This window comes from Sturnus vulgaris, unplaced genomic scaffold (assembly GCF_052056855.1).
Source record: "Sturnus vulgaris isolate bStuVul1 unplaced genomic scaffold, bStuVul1.hap1 Scaffold_195, whole genome shotgun sequence".
Taxonomy (NCBI): domain Eukaryota; kingdom Metazoa; phylum Chordata; class Aves; order Passeriformes; family Sturnidae; genus Sturnus; species Sturnus vulgaris.
In genome coordinates this window covers 3,273,792-3,292,200 of record NW_028276170.1, presented here as the reverse complement: position 1 = coordinate 3,292,200, position 18,409 = coordinate 3,273,792, and the positions used below count along the sequence as shown (strand labels likewise).

At 52.5% G+C, this 18,409-nt stretch overlaps 1 pseudogene; it reads left to right on the top strand.

Annotated features, from left to right (window-relative positions):
- The window catches only part of LOC148218007 (uncharacterized), a 115,760-nt pseudogene extending 99,245 nt beyond the window's left edge, over positions 1–16,515 (top strand).
- The last annotated feature ends 1,894 nt before the right edge of the window (positions 16,516–18,409 follow it).

The following is an 18,409-nucleotide window of genomic DNA, read 5'->3' as shown; positions in this document are numbered from 1 at the left end:
TCCTTTGTTATCTGTTTCACCACTTTTCGGTTATCATCTGTTTGCAAATAGCAGTTTCAATCATTTAATTTTCCACAAACTCCTCTCCTTCTTTTAATAGATAATCTGATTCTATCCCATGGTGACATGTCTCATTGTTCATTTCCTTGGATTGATGGGCAGTAAAGTCAGGAGCTGGAGCTGTCTGGTTGGTTATTATTTCGAGGACAGTTTTTAACCTAATTATGCCACTCAAATTATGATTATGATTTTTTGTCTCCTGGTACGAAATCATTAGGGCTTCCAGGGGCTGGTCCATGGTGTTGTAGGATTTGTTCTGGTGGCCATTCATCTTTTTCCCATTTTTGGGTGCTCCCTCCAGGCAGGGCTGCATCAATTGACCACTTTTCTCTAAATAATCATCAAATACTTGGATTCCCAACTGATTTCTCTGAACAGTGACAGCACATGTTGGACTGGGGAGAGGGATTATTCCCCCCCTCCCACATTTTTCATTAAGTTTTCACAACGTTTTCCTTTGCTGTTTCTCTTTGCAGCTTAACCAATTTCTGTTGCAGTCAGATATCCTCACTATGGGCTCTGCCTTTAGTTGTGCAAATTCCATCTGTGCAAGCAGGCAGAGCTTGGGGTGAGGGGCAGAGGAAATCAGCGAAATTCCTCTCCCAGGGAACAAGACCCTGGTACATGGTGCACAATTTGCCCTAGCTGTGTTAATTTGCATTTCTAAAGCTCCTCTCCTGGCTGTGCCTGGATCCAATGCTTCTATTCCAGAGCAGTCATTGGGTGATCCACAAGTGCACCCCCACAATCTGCATTATTTTTTGCCATTTTTTTTTCCTTTTTAACAATATTTTCTTAAATGTTTATGCATTGAAGCATCACCTTTAAAGCTTTTCTGGTATTGCAAAATCCACCCTAAACGTGAACATGGTAAAACCCATATGGAAATGTTGCCATCATTAAGAGCCATTCAAAAATATACACAAAAAATTTCCAATGCAATCAAAATTTTTTACTTCTTATCCAAGGAGTAAAAATTGCTTGTCACATCCTTGGCCCAAACCTAACTGACAATACAAAAGTAGAATTATTCTCCACTAGATGAAGAATTACTGGGGTAAAAAATTTCACACACCAATTCCAAGGGAGATAATGGAATATCTGCCCTGGATCTGGCACTTTTTCTGGCCAAAGCCAATGGCAAAAGCCATAGCCATGGCATCTTGGCTTCTATCACCAGCTTCCAAAGGTGTTTCTTTATTTCCCGTTTGTTCTTTCAACCTGACCTGAGCTCTGGGGGTGCAAGGGCTTGTGGAGGTCCCATTGTATTCCTAAAGCAGCCATGGATGCACGTGGGAGGAGCAGGTGGGATTGTGCAGGAGAAGGAGGAATAATAGGAGGAAGAGTAGGGAGCTGCAGCAGGGCGAGTGTGGAGAGAGGAGTGGCTGAGGCCCCAGCTCACACCGGGACCCTCCTGCACAGCAGGGCCCAGAGCTGGCAAGGCTCCCCAGGATGGCTGGAGCTGCTGGCACAGCTTGGCCCAGCTGGACAGCTGCCCCTCAAGGCCCTGGCGAGCAGGGGATGTGTTTTAGGTCACAGGATGTGACCAAAAGTACAAATTCTATCACCATCTGTGGGGCAGTGGTCCTTATCTCTGTGGGAGATATCCTCTGCTAATGGGCCATCTGGTAAAACCAGGTGGGGCAGTGTTCTTTATCTTTTCCACAACCCATCCTTCCTCCAGGAGGATATCTTCTGTTAATGGGCCATTGACTCCCACTGCATGACTGATAAAATTCCATCATCCCATTGGGAGATGCTCCAGCCAGGGGGAGGAGCCAAGCCTTTCCTACCTAGATAAAATCTGAGATTTGGAACACCAAGGCAGCCCTTCCCCACTGGTTTCCAGAGGACAAGAGCTACCAGACCTTTCTACAGCATCACTACTACAACAAGACCACTTCATCGGGACTGCTACCACCACCCTAACTAGTGGAGTGTCAGGTTGTATTCTGATTCTGTCAGTTGTTTCCTTTTGTACTATTGCATGTATTATTTTTCTCTTATCATTTTTCCTATCAAATTGTATTTCTGACTTGGAGTCTCTCACTGGTTTTACTTTTAAACCTGCAAAATTTTGGAGGGGATTTTGGCTGAAGCTTTTTATTTGGGGAGATTTGATCCGTGTCTTAAAGTTGGGAGGATTTTGGGTGGGAATCTTGGTGTTTGGGAGGTTATTACAGACACAAGATGCTCAATGACTACCAGAGATGAACTTGGGCAAGGAGGAACACCCAGTTTATGGAGCTCTCTTCTTGTTATTTCCCCCTAAACCAGGAATTTTCATTCCCCAGGTGTGCGGGGATGGAGGAGGCAGAAAAGCCCCGGAGATCTCTCTCGAGGAGGGGCTGCAAACTGAGCCCAGGGAGCTGCGAGGAGGAAAGACCCTCCCTGAGCCGGGAAGGCGGCCGGAGATCCAGGCAGAGCTCAGAGCTGGTGGAGAAGCCTCGTGGAGGGGAGAAGCCCCACAAGTGCTTGGAATGTGGGAAGAGTTTCAACTACAGGTCCCAGCTGATCCGGCACCAGAGGATCCACACTGGGGAAAAGCCCTATGAGTGTGGGAAATGCAGGAAGAGCTTCTGCACTATTGCTTATCTGATGCAGCACCAGGTGATCCACACAGGGGACCGGCCCTACACCTGCTTGGAATGTGGGAAGAGCTTTGGGCATAGTTCTCACCTGAGAAGGCACCAGCGCATCCACACTGGGGAGAGGCCCTACGAGTGTCCCAAGTGTGGGAAGAGGTTTCAGACCAGCTCCCATGTCCTCCTACATGAGCGGATTCACACAGAGGAGAGGCCCTTCCGCTGCCCCCACTGCAGGAAGGGATTCAAGCAGAACTCCACCCTCACTGTCCACCGGCGCATCCACACTGGGGAGAGGCCCTACGAGTGTCCTGAGTGTGGGAAGGGCTTCTCCAAGAGCTCTCACTTGACCCGACACCAACGGAGTCACCACTAAGGGAAGCCCTGTGAGTGCCCCGAGTGTGGGAAGAGCTTCGTGCTCTGCTCCAGCTCCATCCCCCATGGGAGGATCGGTGTTGGATGATCCCCAGTGACCCCCGTTGGGCAGAGCCCTGGTGATCCGTGGTCCTGGTGATCCCTGTTGGGAAGACACCTGGCTGGGGGGGGTCTCTGCATCATCCTGTCTCCCTGTGGGCACCTGGATGAACACAGGGGCAGGAACGCCCATCAGGGCTCAAACTGACATTGGGAATTCCTTGCGGAGCGCAGATTTGTTGACTTTGATCCCCAGAAAATCTGTGTTCAATCCTATCTCCTGCTGGCATCCAGGAATACTGAACAGTCTTGGAGATCTTTTCCAACCTCACTGATTCCAGGATTTTCATTTCCTATTGCCTAAGGTTGTCTTCAGCAGCCAAATGGTGATGAACTGAGGCAACAACCAAGATTTTGGAGCCAGTGGGGTAGAAAGTCCTCCAAAATATGTTTTTCCCTCTCACTCAAGCACATTGGTCCTCAGCTCACACAGACACGGAAATCCTTTTCTTTTGGCCTCGATTTGCTTTTCATTTCTCTTCATCCTTTTAAAACAACCAACACGGGTGAAAATAAAGACACTGAACTGAGACATGGGTGGGGACATGGAGGGACAAAGACATGGTGGGGCACAGACATGGAGAGTTGAATCATGGTTTGAAAGAGTTAAGATTTTTGCTAAGGGTAGAAGGAGTTTCCATGGCCAAGATGTAAGTTAGGTAGGTAATTACTTGATGCTTAGGCAAGAGCTAATTGGTATAATTATGTGCTATTATGAACTTAGGTATAGAAGAACATAAAATAATAATGCGTTAATCATGAAGCACGAGGCCTTGGATTGTTCCAGAGGGTCACTGAGACCTGATGAAGACTCTCCTGACTTCATCCATCGAGACCACTGACCCATTTCGAGAGCACCGACCCAATTCAAGAGAAGAACTGCGCACACGTGAAGGACGAATGGGCTCATTTTAATATGGGATGGGGATGGGAGGTGCTGGGGTTATGCACATGTATTGTATGTAAGGTCTTGGGCAATAAATAGAGGGCAAAGAACCTTGTTCGGGGCGGTCACGCCTTTGGGAGGTGACTCCCGTGCCGGTGAATAAACACACCACTTTGTAACTTTAATTAGTTACAGTGCCTTTGTCCGTGATTATACCGGTTTTTAACGATTCAGGGGGACAAACTGCGGTCACATGGGGACACTGCAGGGACATCGTAGTGACCCAAAACAGGACAGGCGACCTCAGGGTGGCCCTGATGTCCCCAAGGCAAGGCACCAAGGTCCCCAGTGTCCCTTGGGGTGACAGTGCCGCCCCCATGTCCCCACCCTGTCCCTGCATCCCGGGCTGCCTCCAGCTTTTGCATCACTTCCTTGTGTCCCTCCACCGAGGTCCCCAAGGCCACCACGATGTCCCTGAGGGCCTGGGCAGCTCTGGGGAACCCCTGGTGCCATGTCCCACATGTGTCACCATCATGTCCCTGTTAACAGCGTCTACCAAGTACCCCAGGTGCCATGTCACCGTGTCCAGCTGCCCCTGGACATTGCGGTGACCTTGCTGGTGGCCGCGGTGGCCTCGGCACTGGCCCTGGTGGTCACCACCTGCTGGGTGCGGTCTCGCAGGCGCTGGGCTATGGCCCAGCGCTCACGGGCGATGGTGGCCAGGTGTCACCGCGATGTCACTGAGGCCTGCAGGGTCACCTGGCAGGACACGGCCACCATGCCCAGGGCCAGCAGCAGGTGACTGTCCTCAGTCACCCCCAGGGCAGCGCACGCTGAGTCCAGGGACACTGCGGGGACATGGGGACACTGCACAGGTGGCACTGGGGACACAGCAGCAGGGCAACCAGCACTGTGGCACCTGAGCAGTGGCACCAAGAACACCCCAGAGCCACCAGCCCAGGGCTGCCCCAGTGTCACCATCCCAGTGCCACCCGTTCAGTCTCAGTGTCACCAGCCCAGTGTCCCCAGTTCAATCCCAGTGTCCCCAGTTCAACCCCAGCACCACCAGAGCTGCCCCAGTGTCCCCAGTCCTGTCCCAGTGCCACCAGCTCACTGTTCCCAGTTCCTTCCCAGCCCAGTGTCACTTCCCCATTGCCACCATACCAATTTCACCATCCCAGTGCTCCCAGTTCCCTCCCAGTGTCTCCAGTCCATCCCAGTGTCCAGTGTCTCCAGTCCATCCCAGTGTCCCCCATCCTGTCCCAGTGTCCCTGTCCCAGTGCTCCTAGTTGTGTCCCAGTGTCACCAGTTCCATCCCAATGCCACCAGTTGTGTCCCAGTGTCACCATCCCAGTGCTCCCAGTTCAATCTGTGTCTCCAGTTCCCTCCCAGTGCCACCACCCTACTGTCCCCATACCAAAGTCACCATCTCAATGTCACCAAACCAGTTCCCTCCCAGTGCTCCCAGTGCCATCCCAGTGTGCCCCATCCTGTCCCAGTGCTCTTGTCCCAGTGCTCCCAGTTGTGTCCCAGTGCCACCAGTTCCCTCTCAGTGTCACCATCCCAGTGCTCCCAGTCCCATCCCAGTGCCACCCCCCCATTGTCACCATACCAGTGTCACCAACCCAGTGCCACCAGTTCTGTCACCACCCAAGTGCCACCAGCCTGGTGTCACTAACCCAGTTCCAGCCCAGTGTCCCCAGTCCTATCGCAGTGCCACCAGTCCTGTCCCAGTACCACATCCCCAGTGTCCCCATACCAATGTCGTCACCAGCCCAGTGTCCCCAGTGCCATCCCAGTGTCCCCCATCCTGTCCCAGTGTTCTTGTCCCAGTTCTCCCAGTTGTGTCCCTGTGCCAGCCCAATGCCACCCCGTCATTGACCCGTACCAGTGTCACCAGCCCAGTGCCACCGGTCCTGTCCCAGTATCACTAGCCCAGTGCTCCCAGTGCCAGCCCAGTGCTCCCAGTGCCAGCTCAGTGTCACCATCCCAGTGTTCCCAGTTCCATCCCAGTGCCACCAGTTCTGTCCCAGTGTCACCACCTCAGTGTCACCAGTCCCTTCCTAATGTCCCCATCCCAACGTCCCCTTTCAGTGTTCCCAGTTTCATCCCAGTGTCCCCAGTGCCATCTCAGCGTCACCAGTGCCACCCATGGCACCACCCCCGTGTCCCCAGTTCAGTCTCAGTGTCCTCAGTCCTGTCCCAGTGTAACCAGGCCACTGCTCCCAGTTCCATTCCAGTGTCCCTGTCCCATCCCAGTATCCCCCATCCTGTTCCAGTGTCCCTGTCCCCGTGCTCCCAGTTGTGTCCCAGTGCCACCAGTTCCATCCCAGTTCCATCCCAGTGCCACCAACTCATTGTCCCCAAAACAATGTCACCATCTCAATGTCACCAAACCAGTTCCCTCCCAGTGCTCCCAGTGCCAGTCCAGTGTCCCCATCCTGGGACAGGGGAAGGTCTCTACTGGTCCATACTGGTCTGTACAGGTCTGTACTGGCCAATACTGCTCTATACTGGTTTATACTGGTCTGTACTGGTTTATACTCACACACAGCACCATCAGCCCCAAGGCCAGCCCATGCCCAGCCTGGAGCTCAGCTCACCCAAACTGGTATATACTGGTTTATACTGGTTTATACTGGTCCATACTGGTTTATACTGGTCCATACTGGTTTTTACTCACACACAGCATTGCACAGCACCATCAGCCCCATGGCCAGCCTGTGCCCAGCCCATAGCCAGCTCTGGCACTGCTGTGCCCCTTCCTCCTCCCGCTCCAACATCATCATCACTGCTGCCTCAGCCAGGAGCCCTTGGAGCCCCACAGCTCCTGCTCGTCCTCGTCCCCCAGCGTCCCCTGGGCCACTGCTGGGGCCACCTCGGCCTTCCTGGCCTCCTTTAGCTCTTCCAGGGCCACTTGGGCCTGATACAGCGTGACCTTGGCTTCAGCCACTGCCGTGGGGACGGTGCTTGGTGTCCTCAAGGCCTCGGCCAGGGCCACCAGGGCCACCAGGGCTCGGTGCCACATGGTATCCGCCTGGGCCAGCTCGGGGGGCAGGGCAGGGGGGGACAGCTGGGGACAGGAAAGGGGGGGTTAGGGGTGGGGGACGGGAGTTCTGGGGAGGGTTTGGGTGGTCCCAAGTGAGAATTCTCAAGGATTTGGGGTTTCCCGGATGCGGCTTGTGATAAATGTGATTCGTGCTAATTCAGACTCACTGCTGAGGCCTTGCAGCAGAGCACTGCTCCTGATGCAAAGGGATGCAGCAGAGCCAGAGGCTGCTGCCAGAGCCTGTGTCAGACTTGTCCCTGCCAGGGGAGGAACCTGGGCCTTCCCACCTGCCCCAAGTGTGTATGGACCCCCTGAACTCCGTGTTTGTGGGGAACCCTGAGCACCAAGAAGACAGAGATGTAGAGCATCCACAGTATGCCACTGGGATCCATCTCCAAGGGGTCTGTGGATGCTCTCCATCAGAGAGCAGAATTCCATTGGGATCCACAGAGTGGTGAGGTGCTACATATAAACTATGTACATGGCCTATCTTGTTCTAACTGAAAAATGTAAGCAATATTCTTAACTCTAACTCTATTATGTCTGAAGCGAGGTTCTTGGAGCCTCGAAGGAAACACTAGCATGTCTTTCAACCTTCACTACAACATGTACTACTTCTCTGGCGTCTAAGACCTTTTACTCACTAAAAGCACTTAAAACTTATTCCATTTACTTACTTATTGTTCCCTCGTGCTACAACCTAAACCTTCACCTCTGCTTTATGTGTGAGAGGCTTAACACATTTCAGTCCATCTCAAGACTTTAATTCAATCCCTGCACTCTGATTTCTCTCTGAAGGATTCAGAGAAACTCTTGACTTAATGACTCTAACACATCCCCACATTGATTTTAGAGGAGTCGTGTGTCCCACACCCAGCCCCGCTGTCATTCTGCCCAAGCACAGCTGCTCCAGTGTTCCCAGTAAAACTTCCCAGTTCACCCCAGTCCCGTTTATTGGGGGGCGGGACTGGGGAGGGACCTGGAGGGACCCCACTCCTTACAAATAGAAAATCCTGGATTTGGGTGAAACACTGGCTTGGGGTGTGCTTTCTTTTCCTCCTCCCTTTTGCCAACTCCTGCTCTTTTCTGTCTCTCTGTGAATGCTAATTTTTGCTGTACATTTTCCCTCAGATAATTTAACTGCTTACCATATCAAATGTAACAGTTGTTCTTCACCCAAATTTAACACGAGCAGGTGCTACTTCTCTTTCAGGTTAAGATCAGAGCTTGAATGCAATGATCTCAAAGTGAATAAATTACCTTTCCCTCTTTCAGTCGGAAATGAGCTACTGCCACCTGCACTTGCCCTTCCCTTCCTCTCCTGAACCACCGAGCAGCCCCACTGGGATGGCAGGAGCTGGGCCTGGGAACTGCTGCCTTTGGAGTTGCATCTCCTCCTCCCGTGGCCGCTGCTCAGAGCCCAGAAGTGCTCTGAGAACTTGAAGTTGTGGCAGCTGGGTTAGAGCCTACATGGGAGGAGGAGAAGGTTCACCAGAGCCCTTCTCCTGCCGTGCCAGCTCCAGGGCAAGGAGTGCAATGGAAGCCAGCCAATGTCCAAAGCCCATCTGCTCTGCCAGTTCCTGTGGGAATGAGCTGCTGCAGAGGGGAAGATTTGGGTGGGAATGTGGTTCTCTAAGAAGGCCATAACTAAATGCTTGCATGGGGGTTTTGGCTTCTGGAGCAGTGGGGTAGGGCTGTGGTTGGTTCCTACCCCTCCATCCCAGGATGATGTAAGGGGTGAGGGATGCCATGTGTGCTGTGCACTGGCAGTGATCCTCAAGAAATCCTTCTAATCCTCTCCTTCAAACTAGTCAAGCTCCTGGGAAAGACAGGACCAAAAAGAAAAAAGGATTCTCAGTTTTGTGCCCTCCTGCCCTTGTGGGGTGAGGGGCAGGAGGCAGAGGTCCAGCTTGGTCTCTCTCTGACCTTTCCTTTGAGACAACACTGTCTGCTCCCACCACAAAGGCACAGAGGGTGCTCTTTGCCCCCACCAGTGGGAAGTGGCTCTGCTGACCCCACTAAGAGTGCTGGAAGATGAGTCTGTGAACGAAACAGTTGAATATTGCCTAGAGGGGGGTAGCAGGCAGTAGATGTGCCACCATTCTATTTCCAGGAGCCCATTGGGAGTACTTGAACTATCGACCATGAGAGAGAGATAGGGACACTGAATGGTGATCAAAATCCAATTTTTACTGAGCACTACATGTGCTTATATACCATTTACAGGAAGGCTGGTAATATTTTCCTGCAATCACATAGACAAACCTTACATAGACAAACTCTCACATAGACAAACTTTACATTTGGACTGAGTAAAATCTTATTTCCCATAACCCAGACTTGATCCAGTCCTCTTGCAGTCAGATCTCTGTTTGCTCTTGCCAGGCATCCTCGTTGTCAGGCTGCATTTGCTGATTCAATCTGCAGTACTATCAGTCTCATTTGCATTACCCATATCCACACCTCCCCCGTTTCTTTTAACTAAAAATACACTCTTAAGCGATTTGTCTATTAAATTCTTAACACACTGTAAAATACAAGGAATAACTACTACAATGCATAATATGATGCCTAATACATACAAACCTATTTGAACTAAATTCCTGACCCATCCAGTGAGTCCGCAGTGCCCTAAGAGCCAGTTCAGCCAGTCGTACCCATGATCTACCCGAAGTTTATTGACACCTTCTTTCAGGGCTTGAATGCTGGCATAGATGGGCTGGGAGTGGTCAGAAAGGTTAAGGCAACACATGCCATCGAATTCCTCAGCCACAGGCGGCGGCGGAGCTCGGAGGCGGCCCCAGCGCAGGTGGGAGCCGCGCTCGGTTGTGCGGGGGCTCGGGGCTCGCTGCGGGCCTCGGGGGCGGCAGGGGGCTCTGGCGGGTTGGTTGTGCCGGTGCCGGCCCGTGTTGGCGCTGGGCTGAGGGCGCTGCGGGAGCGGCTGCCCGCGGTCTCCTTCCCGCTGGGGCCTCGGCAGGAGCCGGTGCCGGAGCAGCGCTGGCTCGTCCCGGTTGCTGTGGGTGGCACAGAGGTGTCTGCCCTGTGCCCGGGGCTGTGCGGGAAAATTCCCGTGGCCAGAGGTTTGTGTGCCCAAAGGAGACAGAGGAGTCCTGTAAAAGTGACTTTATTGATGAACAAAGAGAGAGGCCATGCGGCATTTGCCATGCGGTCTCTAAAACGCAGCCTCCTTTTTATCCTCATTTTCCCGGCTGCATCTCCCTCTCCCATTCCCCTCTGGCTGAGATACTTGGAAGGTTCAGACTTCCCGATCCGCCTACTGCATGTCCCTCTTAATATTCACTCCTCCTACGATATTAATCTTACTGCTTTCAATCCCTCCTTTTCTCATATTCTCAAGAATTGCCTTTACTAACTTTTAATTTCCATTGACTCAATTTCTTTTCCTGCATCCTCTTTGGTGCAAGGTGTCGTGCATGGTAAAAAGCTGAGAGTTGCTGCAGCACGTCAGAGGAGCAGCAGCATTCGTTTAAGCCGTGGTCAGACAGAGAAACACGAAAACGTGTCCCATTCCCATCCTTTCTCCGGAATACGAGATATTTTCATATTTCCTTTGCTATCTGTTTAACCACTTTTCGGTTATCATCTGTTTGCAAACACCCGTTTGCGTCACTTAATTTTCCACAAACTCCTCCTTCTTCTGTAAGTAGATAATCTGATCCCATCCCATGGTGAAATGTCTCTTTCCTCATTTGAGTGGATTGTTTGGCAGGAAGGTCAGGAGCTGGAGCTGTCTCCTTGGTTATTATTTCAGGGATACTTTTAAACCTAATTATGCCACTCAAATTATGGATGGGTTTTCTGTGTCCTGATATGAATTCGTTAGGGATCCCAGGGGCTGGTCCATGGTGTTGTAGGATTTGTTCTGGTGGCCGTTCATCTTTTTCCCTTTTTGGGGTGCTCCCTCCTGCCACAGCTGCATCAATTGACCACTTTTAGCTTATGAAATGATAAAATGTTTGGATTCCCAAGTGATTTCTCTGGACTAGCAGAAACACCTCATTGCTTTGGGGAGAGGGATGATCCCCCCACACACACTTTTTTTTCATGAAATTTGCTCAATATTCTCCGTTTGCTGTTTCCCTTTGCAGCTTAACCAATTTCTGTTGCAGTCAGATATCCTCACTATGGGCTCTGCCTTTAGTTGTGCAAATTCCATCTGTGCAAGCAGGCAGAGCTGGGGGTGAGGGGCAGATGGACTCAGGGAAATTCCTCCCCCTGGCAAGAAGGCCCTTGGGCATTGTCCACACTTTTCCAGAGCAATGTTAATTTGCATTTCTAAAACTCCTCTCCTGGCTGCCTGGAACTAGGATTTTCTTCCAGAGCAGCCTTTAGGTGATTCACACGTCCACCCTCACAACCTGCTTTATTTTTCTTTATTTTTTTTTAACGATTTTTTATTAACAGTTTATGCGTTAAAGCCTCACCATTAATACTCTTCTAGGTTTGCAAAATGCAACTTAAAGGTGAGCTTCTAAAGATCCATTCTGAAATTCTGCCGTCATTAAGAGCCACCACAAATATATAGAAAAATATTCCAATGCAATCAAGTCTTTTCTGCCTCTTCTCCTAGGAGTAAAAATTGCTTGTCACACCCCTGGCCCAAACCTAACTGACAATCTAAAATTAGGATTAATGTGAAAAATTTTTCTCATGGTGTAATCTTGTCACTGAAACTGCAGGGACAATAAAAAACTCTCCAGCGATATCTTTAGTGTTAGAGAGTTAAGGCATTGCTTGATTCTGGTCAGGATGTGCAACAGAAATAATTTCATCCACACATAGCCCGGGTGTGCAGAGAAAATCATTCCATGAGATGTAAATTTTACTAGATTTTTCCTGAAATTTTACAGTCTGAACCCATTGAAATCCATTGGTTTAGTGTTTATTGCTTCCAGGTTGTGTAGTTTTTAGTGTTTGGTTTCCTATTGCACTCAGATTTCTCCTCTTCTGATGTTAATTAGATCCACATTCCTGGATTTCCTTCTCAGCCTTTTCCAGACCAGGTGTCACCATCTATGCCGGGGCAGTGTCTGGGGTGGGTGTTCCTTGATGTTTGCTGATGTTTCATTGATGTTTTGTTGAATGTTGTTCTCTTTGTGGGAATCTTTTGGGCTATTCCCAGTCTGTTGAGATGTTAAACTCATCTCTGTTGAGTGGTGCAACATCCCTTAAAAAAAACCTTTTAAAATTTCTTTCCTGAGAGAAAGGCAAACCCAGCCTGACTAGTAAAATGAAATGTGAAAAAAATTTAAAGCTTGTATATTTTCCAGCAATGGAATCGCAGGCAGCCCAGTGTGTGAGTGTAATTGAGAGGCAGAGTCCTGGGTGGATGCTGTGAACAGCAAAGTGCCAAGGCAGGCTCTGTGCCAGCCCAGCTTCCTGTGGCAGAGATTTCACAAGAGACAGGATTCTGGCCACAGACTGCTTGAAATAGACATCCCTTATCTCCAGCCCGCACTAGGTGGAGAATTCCCAGGGTAAGGAATTGCAAAGATCAATTCCAAGGGAGAGAATTGAATATCTGCCCTGGCTCTGGCCAAAGGTTATAATGGCCGGATGCTTGGCCTTCAGCCAAGGGCACACACTGACTCAGAAAACACTTCCTAAATGCAGCAACATGTTGCATATTCATAGACCTTCATGCATTATTCAGAATCATTCTCCCCAACCTGTAAATCATTATTTTTTCCCTCCCTGGGGTTCTGGTGTCCCATAATCCAGGAATGTTCCCACTCAAAGGCAAAATCCAGTTTACCATCCTGTGTGAGTGGGCATCCCCAGAAAGCATCTTTGCCATCAAGGACTGAATGGTGTCAGTGTGAGGAGGGCACCTGGTTGAAGATGGTGTAAGGATGTGAGAGCCCCTGGGTGCTGGGGCCCCCTTGGGCCCTGGGGTTCATCCCTCAGGGGCTGTAGAAACTCTGCCATGCCCTTTGCCTTCCCCTTGGCCTTTTCCTCCTCCCTTCTTGCATTCCCCTGCTGTGCCTTTGTGACCAAGTGCTCCAGGGGCTTCTTCTGCCCCTCCTGCAGCCCCCTCAGTGCCTGGGGGTGCTCATCCTCTGACAGCTGCTGAGCTTTCTGCTAAATCATTCCTTTCTGCAGTAACCCAAGGAAAACGCTTAAAAGCTGATCTGGATGCTTGCACGTCCAATGCCCATTTCCCAGCTGTTCCTTCGTGCTGCTCCTTGTGCTGTGGCTGCCGTGGCCAGCCCGTATCCCAGAGCCGGTGCCTGTCCTGCCGCAGTGTCCAAACGCGGCCCCCCCGGCGGGCAGGGCCGGCAGCTCCACGGGGCCGGGCAGCGGCCGGGGCGTCCCGCAGCCTCCTGGGGGCCGGGGGCCACTGCCGGGCCTGCAATTGCCGGGGGGTGCTGGGCTCAGGCAGCGCCCGGCGCTGAGCCCCGGCTGCCCCACAGCCCCGGCCCGGCCCCGCAGCTCCCCACAGGCCCCCAGCCCGTGCTCCCGGTGCCGCCCCTCTGCGCCCGCTCCTGCCGCTGCCCAGCACAGAGAAACCCCCTGCAATCCTGACCTCCTTGTGTGCCTGTCCTGGCAACCGGGGATACAAAGGATCTGCAGCAGCTGGCAACTTCTGAGGATAAGAGCCTGCTGGAAAACATCCCCATCCTCAGTATTTTTCTCTTCCTCCTCTTTTCCATCATTCTTTTTCTTCCCACATAGATTCCTGCTGCTTCGTCTTGCCTGAACCATATTCCTGCACACTGCACTTCTCCCAAGCCCTTCTCATCACACAAACAGCATCCATCCTCTATTTTCTAAATCCCTTCTGGACTTCCCTTATTGCCCCCTGTGTGTCCCTGTCCTTGATTACCTCTGGGAGAATGTGCAAACTCCCTCAACATGCTCCCCAGGGACCCTTCAGATATATTTTGGGACCATCCTCCATTTGGCCAGGAGCCCTTCCTGGCATTCCCTTTCTTCCCTCCATGGGTGTCCTGCCGTGTTTAGTCCCCGAAGATCCCACTGTAGTCACTGCTGAGATTTTCAGTGTTATCTGGCTGCCGACTCTTCCCAGCCCCCTCTGATCTGTCACTCGTCTGTCTCCTGGTCACTCTCAGGTACCCAATCCATGCCCGGTGCCGCAGCCACCCAAGGGAGCCGATCACCCAAACTGGGTGAGGCACCTTCAGCTGCATTCGCTGCCCCCTCGCCCCGGATGGGGGAAGGAATTCCGGCCGAGCCCCAAGGTGTGTGGAAAAATTCACATCACCAGAGGATTCTGTGCACAAAGAAGACAGAGGAGTCCTGTAAAAGTAATTTCATTCATAAAGAAAGGAAGAGGCCGTGGGCCATTTCCCATGGGGTCTCTGCAGTTGTTAGTAGATACAGCCTCCTTTTCATCCTAATTTTCCCAGCTGCATCTCCCTCTCCATTTTCCCATTGGCCGAAGTACTTGAGCGGTACAGACATCCCAATGCACCTGCTGAATTCCGCCCCCCCGTTAATATGCACCCCACTATTGTATATCTATCGATATTCACGGCTCTGTTAAGTGTTTGTTGTTCTTCTGGGAGTTCGTGAATTGAGCAGGACCTTGGCTGAGCAGCAGTCTGTGTGGTCAATTAATAACATTTTCTGACCCTGATGGCTTCTGCTGTCACTTCCTTATGTCCACGTCCCCGGCCCTGTGTCCAAGCGGATTCGCAGCCTGTGTTTGTAGAGACCCTTTGCTGTTGTTCCTTGCATGGGGGTCCCCCGTTTTGGGGCCATCCCCCCTGGAGCAGGGTGTCCCGGCTTGGTGCAGCCCCGCCCCTCGGGCAGCGCTGAGCCAATGAGAGCGCGCGGCGGTGATGACGCAGCAGTGTCCAGGCAGAGCCGCAGCTCCCAGCGTTGCCCACCTGGAGCCACCTGCGCCCGGCCCGGGCCCCAGCGCCCCCCGGCAGGGGAATTTGGGGAGGTGGGAGGGGGGGAGCGCCAAGGCCGGGCCCCCCCGCGCTGTGGTGGCGGCAGCGGCTGCAGTGGGGAGCGAGTGCGGGCGGGAGCGGCCGAGAGCCCAGCGCTGCCCCAGCCCGAGCTGCCCCAGCTCCATCGCTGCCCCTGCGCTGGGATGCTGTGGGTTTGGGGGGAAGAGGGAGCCGGCAGTGGGTGCTGGGCCTGGGGGCAGCAGGAGAAGGGAAGGAGAAGCAGGGTTGAAGAACAAAATGGTCAAAGGATGCCTGTGGGAGGAGCAGGTGGGATTGTGCATGAGAAGGAAGAATAGGAGGAAGGGAAATGTGAGGAAAAGCATGGACACGGGAGAAGGAGGAGCAGAAAGGAGAAGCAACAGAAGTTTCCATCCCTCCCTGTACCTGCAGCCTCCCCCCCCCAACCCCAGGTGCATTGCCCCTCTCCAAATGCAGCAGGTGACCAAAGATCGGGATCTATGATTTTCTGAAGGGTCAATCTTGGTGTTTGAAAGCTTTATTGGAGTAAAACTTGGTGCTTTATTTTTTTTTCAGGGGCTGAAACTTTATATTTTGAGGGGGTTTTGTCTGAATCTTACTTTTTGGGGTGTTTTTGATATGTATCTTGAGGTTGGGAGGATTTTTGGGCTGAATCTTGGTGTTTTAGAGGTTCTTACAGACACAACATGCCCAATGATTTTCTGAGATGAACTTGGGCAAGGGGGAACTGCCAGCTCAAGGCACTCCCCTCTTGTTTTTTCCCCAAACCAGGATTTTTCATTCCCAAGGCGTTGGCAGATCGAAGAGGAGGAAAAGCCGGGGAGATCCCTCTTGAGGAGGGGCTGCAAACCCAGCCCAGAGAGCTGCGAGGAGGAAAGACCCTCCCTGAGCCGGGAAGGCGGCCGGAGATCCAGGCAGAGCTCAGAGCTGGTGGAGAAGCCTCGTGGAGGGGAGAAGCCCCACAAATGCTTGGAATGTGGGAAGAGTTTCAGCTACAGGTCCCAGCTGATCCGGCATCAGAGGATCCACACTGGCGAAAAGCCCTGCGAGTGTGGGAAATGTGGGAAAAGCTTCAGGGACAGCAACTACCTGATGCAGCACCAGGTGATCCACACAGGGGAACGGCCCTACACCTGCTTGGAATGTGGGAAGAGCTTTCAGTGGATCTCTGACCTGAGAAGGCACCAGCGCATCCACACTGGGGAGAGGCCCTACGAGTGTCCCAAGTGTGGGAAGAGGTTTCAGACCAGCTCCCATGTCCTCCTACATGAGCGGATTCACACAGAGGAGAGGCCCTTCCGCTGCCCCGACTGCGGGAAGGGATTCAAACAAAACTCCAACCTCATCAGGCACCGGCGCATCCACACTGGGGAGAGGCCCTACGAGTGTCCTGAGTGTGGGAAGAGCTTCTCACAGAGCTCTCACTTGACCCGACACCAACGGAGTCACCACTAAGGGAAGCCCTGTGAGTGCCCGGCGTGTGGGAAGAGCTTCGTGCTCTGCTCCAGCTCCATCCCCCATGGGAGGATCAGTATTGGATGATCCCCAGTGACCCCCGTTGGGCAGAGCCCTGGTGATCTGTGGTCCCTCGTGATCCCCGTTGGGTGGGGGGAAGTTGTTGGAGAGATTTCTCTCTCTTTTCCTTCTTTTGTTATGATTTGATTGTTAATAAATTCTCTCGCTGTGCCCAGGCTGTGTCTGTGACGCCGTTTTGCTGTTTGGTGTGTTTGCTCGTAACATCTTAATCTGATCCTGGAGCTCCTGGTTAAACTTTCTCCTCCCTTGCAGCTGGAGAGGCAGGGTCAGTGGCTTTGGTGGGTGCCTGCCATCGGGCCAGCGTCACCCAGGCCATGAGCACCCCTGAGATCCCAGTGTGGGGATGCATTTCCCCCACTCCTAGAGAAAGTGCCGACCCAAACTGTGGCTGGAATGAAACATGGTTATGATTGGAGCCCACTCTCTTGTGACCCTTTCAACAGAAATCCAAAAGGAGACCTTTGAGCTCTCCTGGGCCACCGTGGGCTGTGACCAGCAGTCTCCCTCTGAGGGGCCTCTCAGAGCCAGCAAACCCTCGGCTTTGCTGTGCCTGGAGGATCGCTGAAACACGACGTGTCCTGGGCCCATACCCTCACTGCTCAAGGCCCCATCCTTCGGCCAGTGGGAGAGGCAAAAACATCTGAAGGGAGGATTTCACTGAGCTCTGAGGGGAATTGCCTGTACTGACTGTTCTGTCTGTGTGTGTGCCCCTGAACACATGCTACAGCAAATCTGGGAGAAATACAGCTTTCCTAGATGTGGAAGTACCTTGGATATCTAAGTTAGGCCGGTAAACAAGGTTTAGTTATAGTTATGAACTTACACCCACTCACGCTCCCCTAGGGAGTTCTCAGTTCATTTCTGTTTTGGTTGCCTGGATTTTGTTTGGTTTTGTTGTTGCTTGTTTTCCCTTGTTGTGCCTTAGCTGTCCTGTAGGCAGTAGAGTGAATTTTGCCACCAAACTTGTGCTTTGTCGCTTAATATTAAATCTGACTTTTGCTCATGCCCTTGTCACCGATTTTTAAGCGATCTCAAACGCTCTCATTCATGACAGCACCACAATGTTGCGCATCACCGAGGGCCCTGACACACGCCCGTGTCACAAAGGGCCACCCCCGGCACCCAAGAGCAGAGGGACAGCCTGGAAGCGGCCCGGAGCAGCCCCGGCCTCGTGGCCTTGTAGCCCCTGGCGTGGCCAGAGCCCTGGGAGGCTTTGGCCACGGTGGGAGCCGGCAGCCCCAGCCCCGGCCTGCAGAGCCCTGGGGCTGCAGCCCGGGCTGGCCGGGGCAGGAGGAATTGGCCGGGCCGGACGTGCCAGGGCCTTGTGGGCAGTGGCTCCGTGTCCCGCGGGAGGCCGGGGACGAGGGGTGTCCCTCAGGGCTGTGCCCGGGCACCGGGGCTCGTCAGTGCCTCGCTCAGTGACACCCAGGGGCACCGAGCGCAGCCTCGGCGCCTTTGCAGGGCACGGGGAGCTGAGCGGGGCAGGGGCACCACGGAAACACCGAGTGCCTGCCCGGGGCAGAGCCGGGGCAAAGCCGGGCTGGAGAGCCGGGAGAGGCTGCTCAGAGCTGGCCCGGGCACTTGGGCACCTGGGACACAGAGCCCGGCTCTGGGCTGACCCTGAGCCCAATACCTGAGAAATCACAGCCGGCTTTTCTAGACACACTTCATTATTTTGTATTTTCTCAACGTCACTTTTTATCAGGGAATATTTTCAATGTTCATTTTACTTTATTTTTTGCCCTATAGAAATAATTCCGTTGTATTTTGTAATGTGCGAAGAGGTATGTGCTGGGAAAGGTCGTGGGTACTGGAGTTTTTTATTCAATGTATTTTCAAATCTGAGATGTGACAAGTCCAGACTTTAACACCAGCATCAGTTCCAGACTCCAGTTCTGGT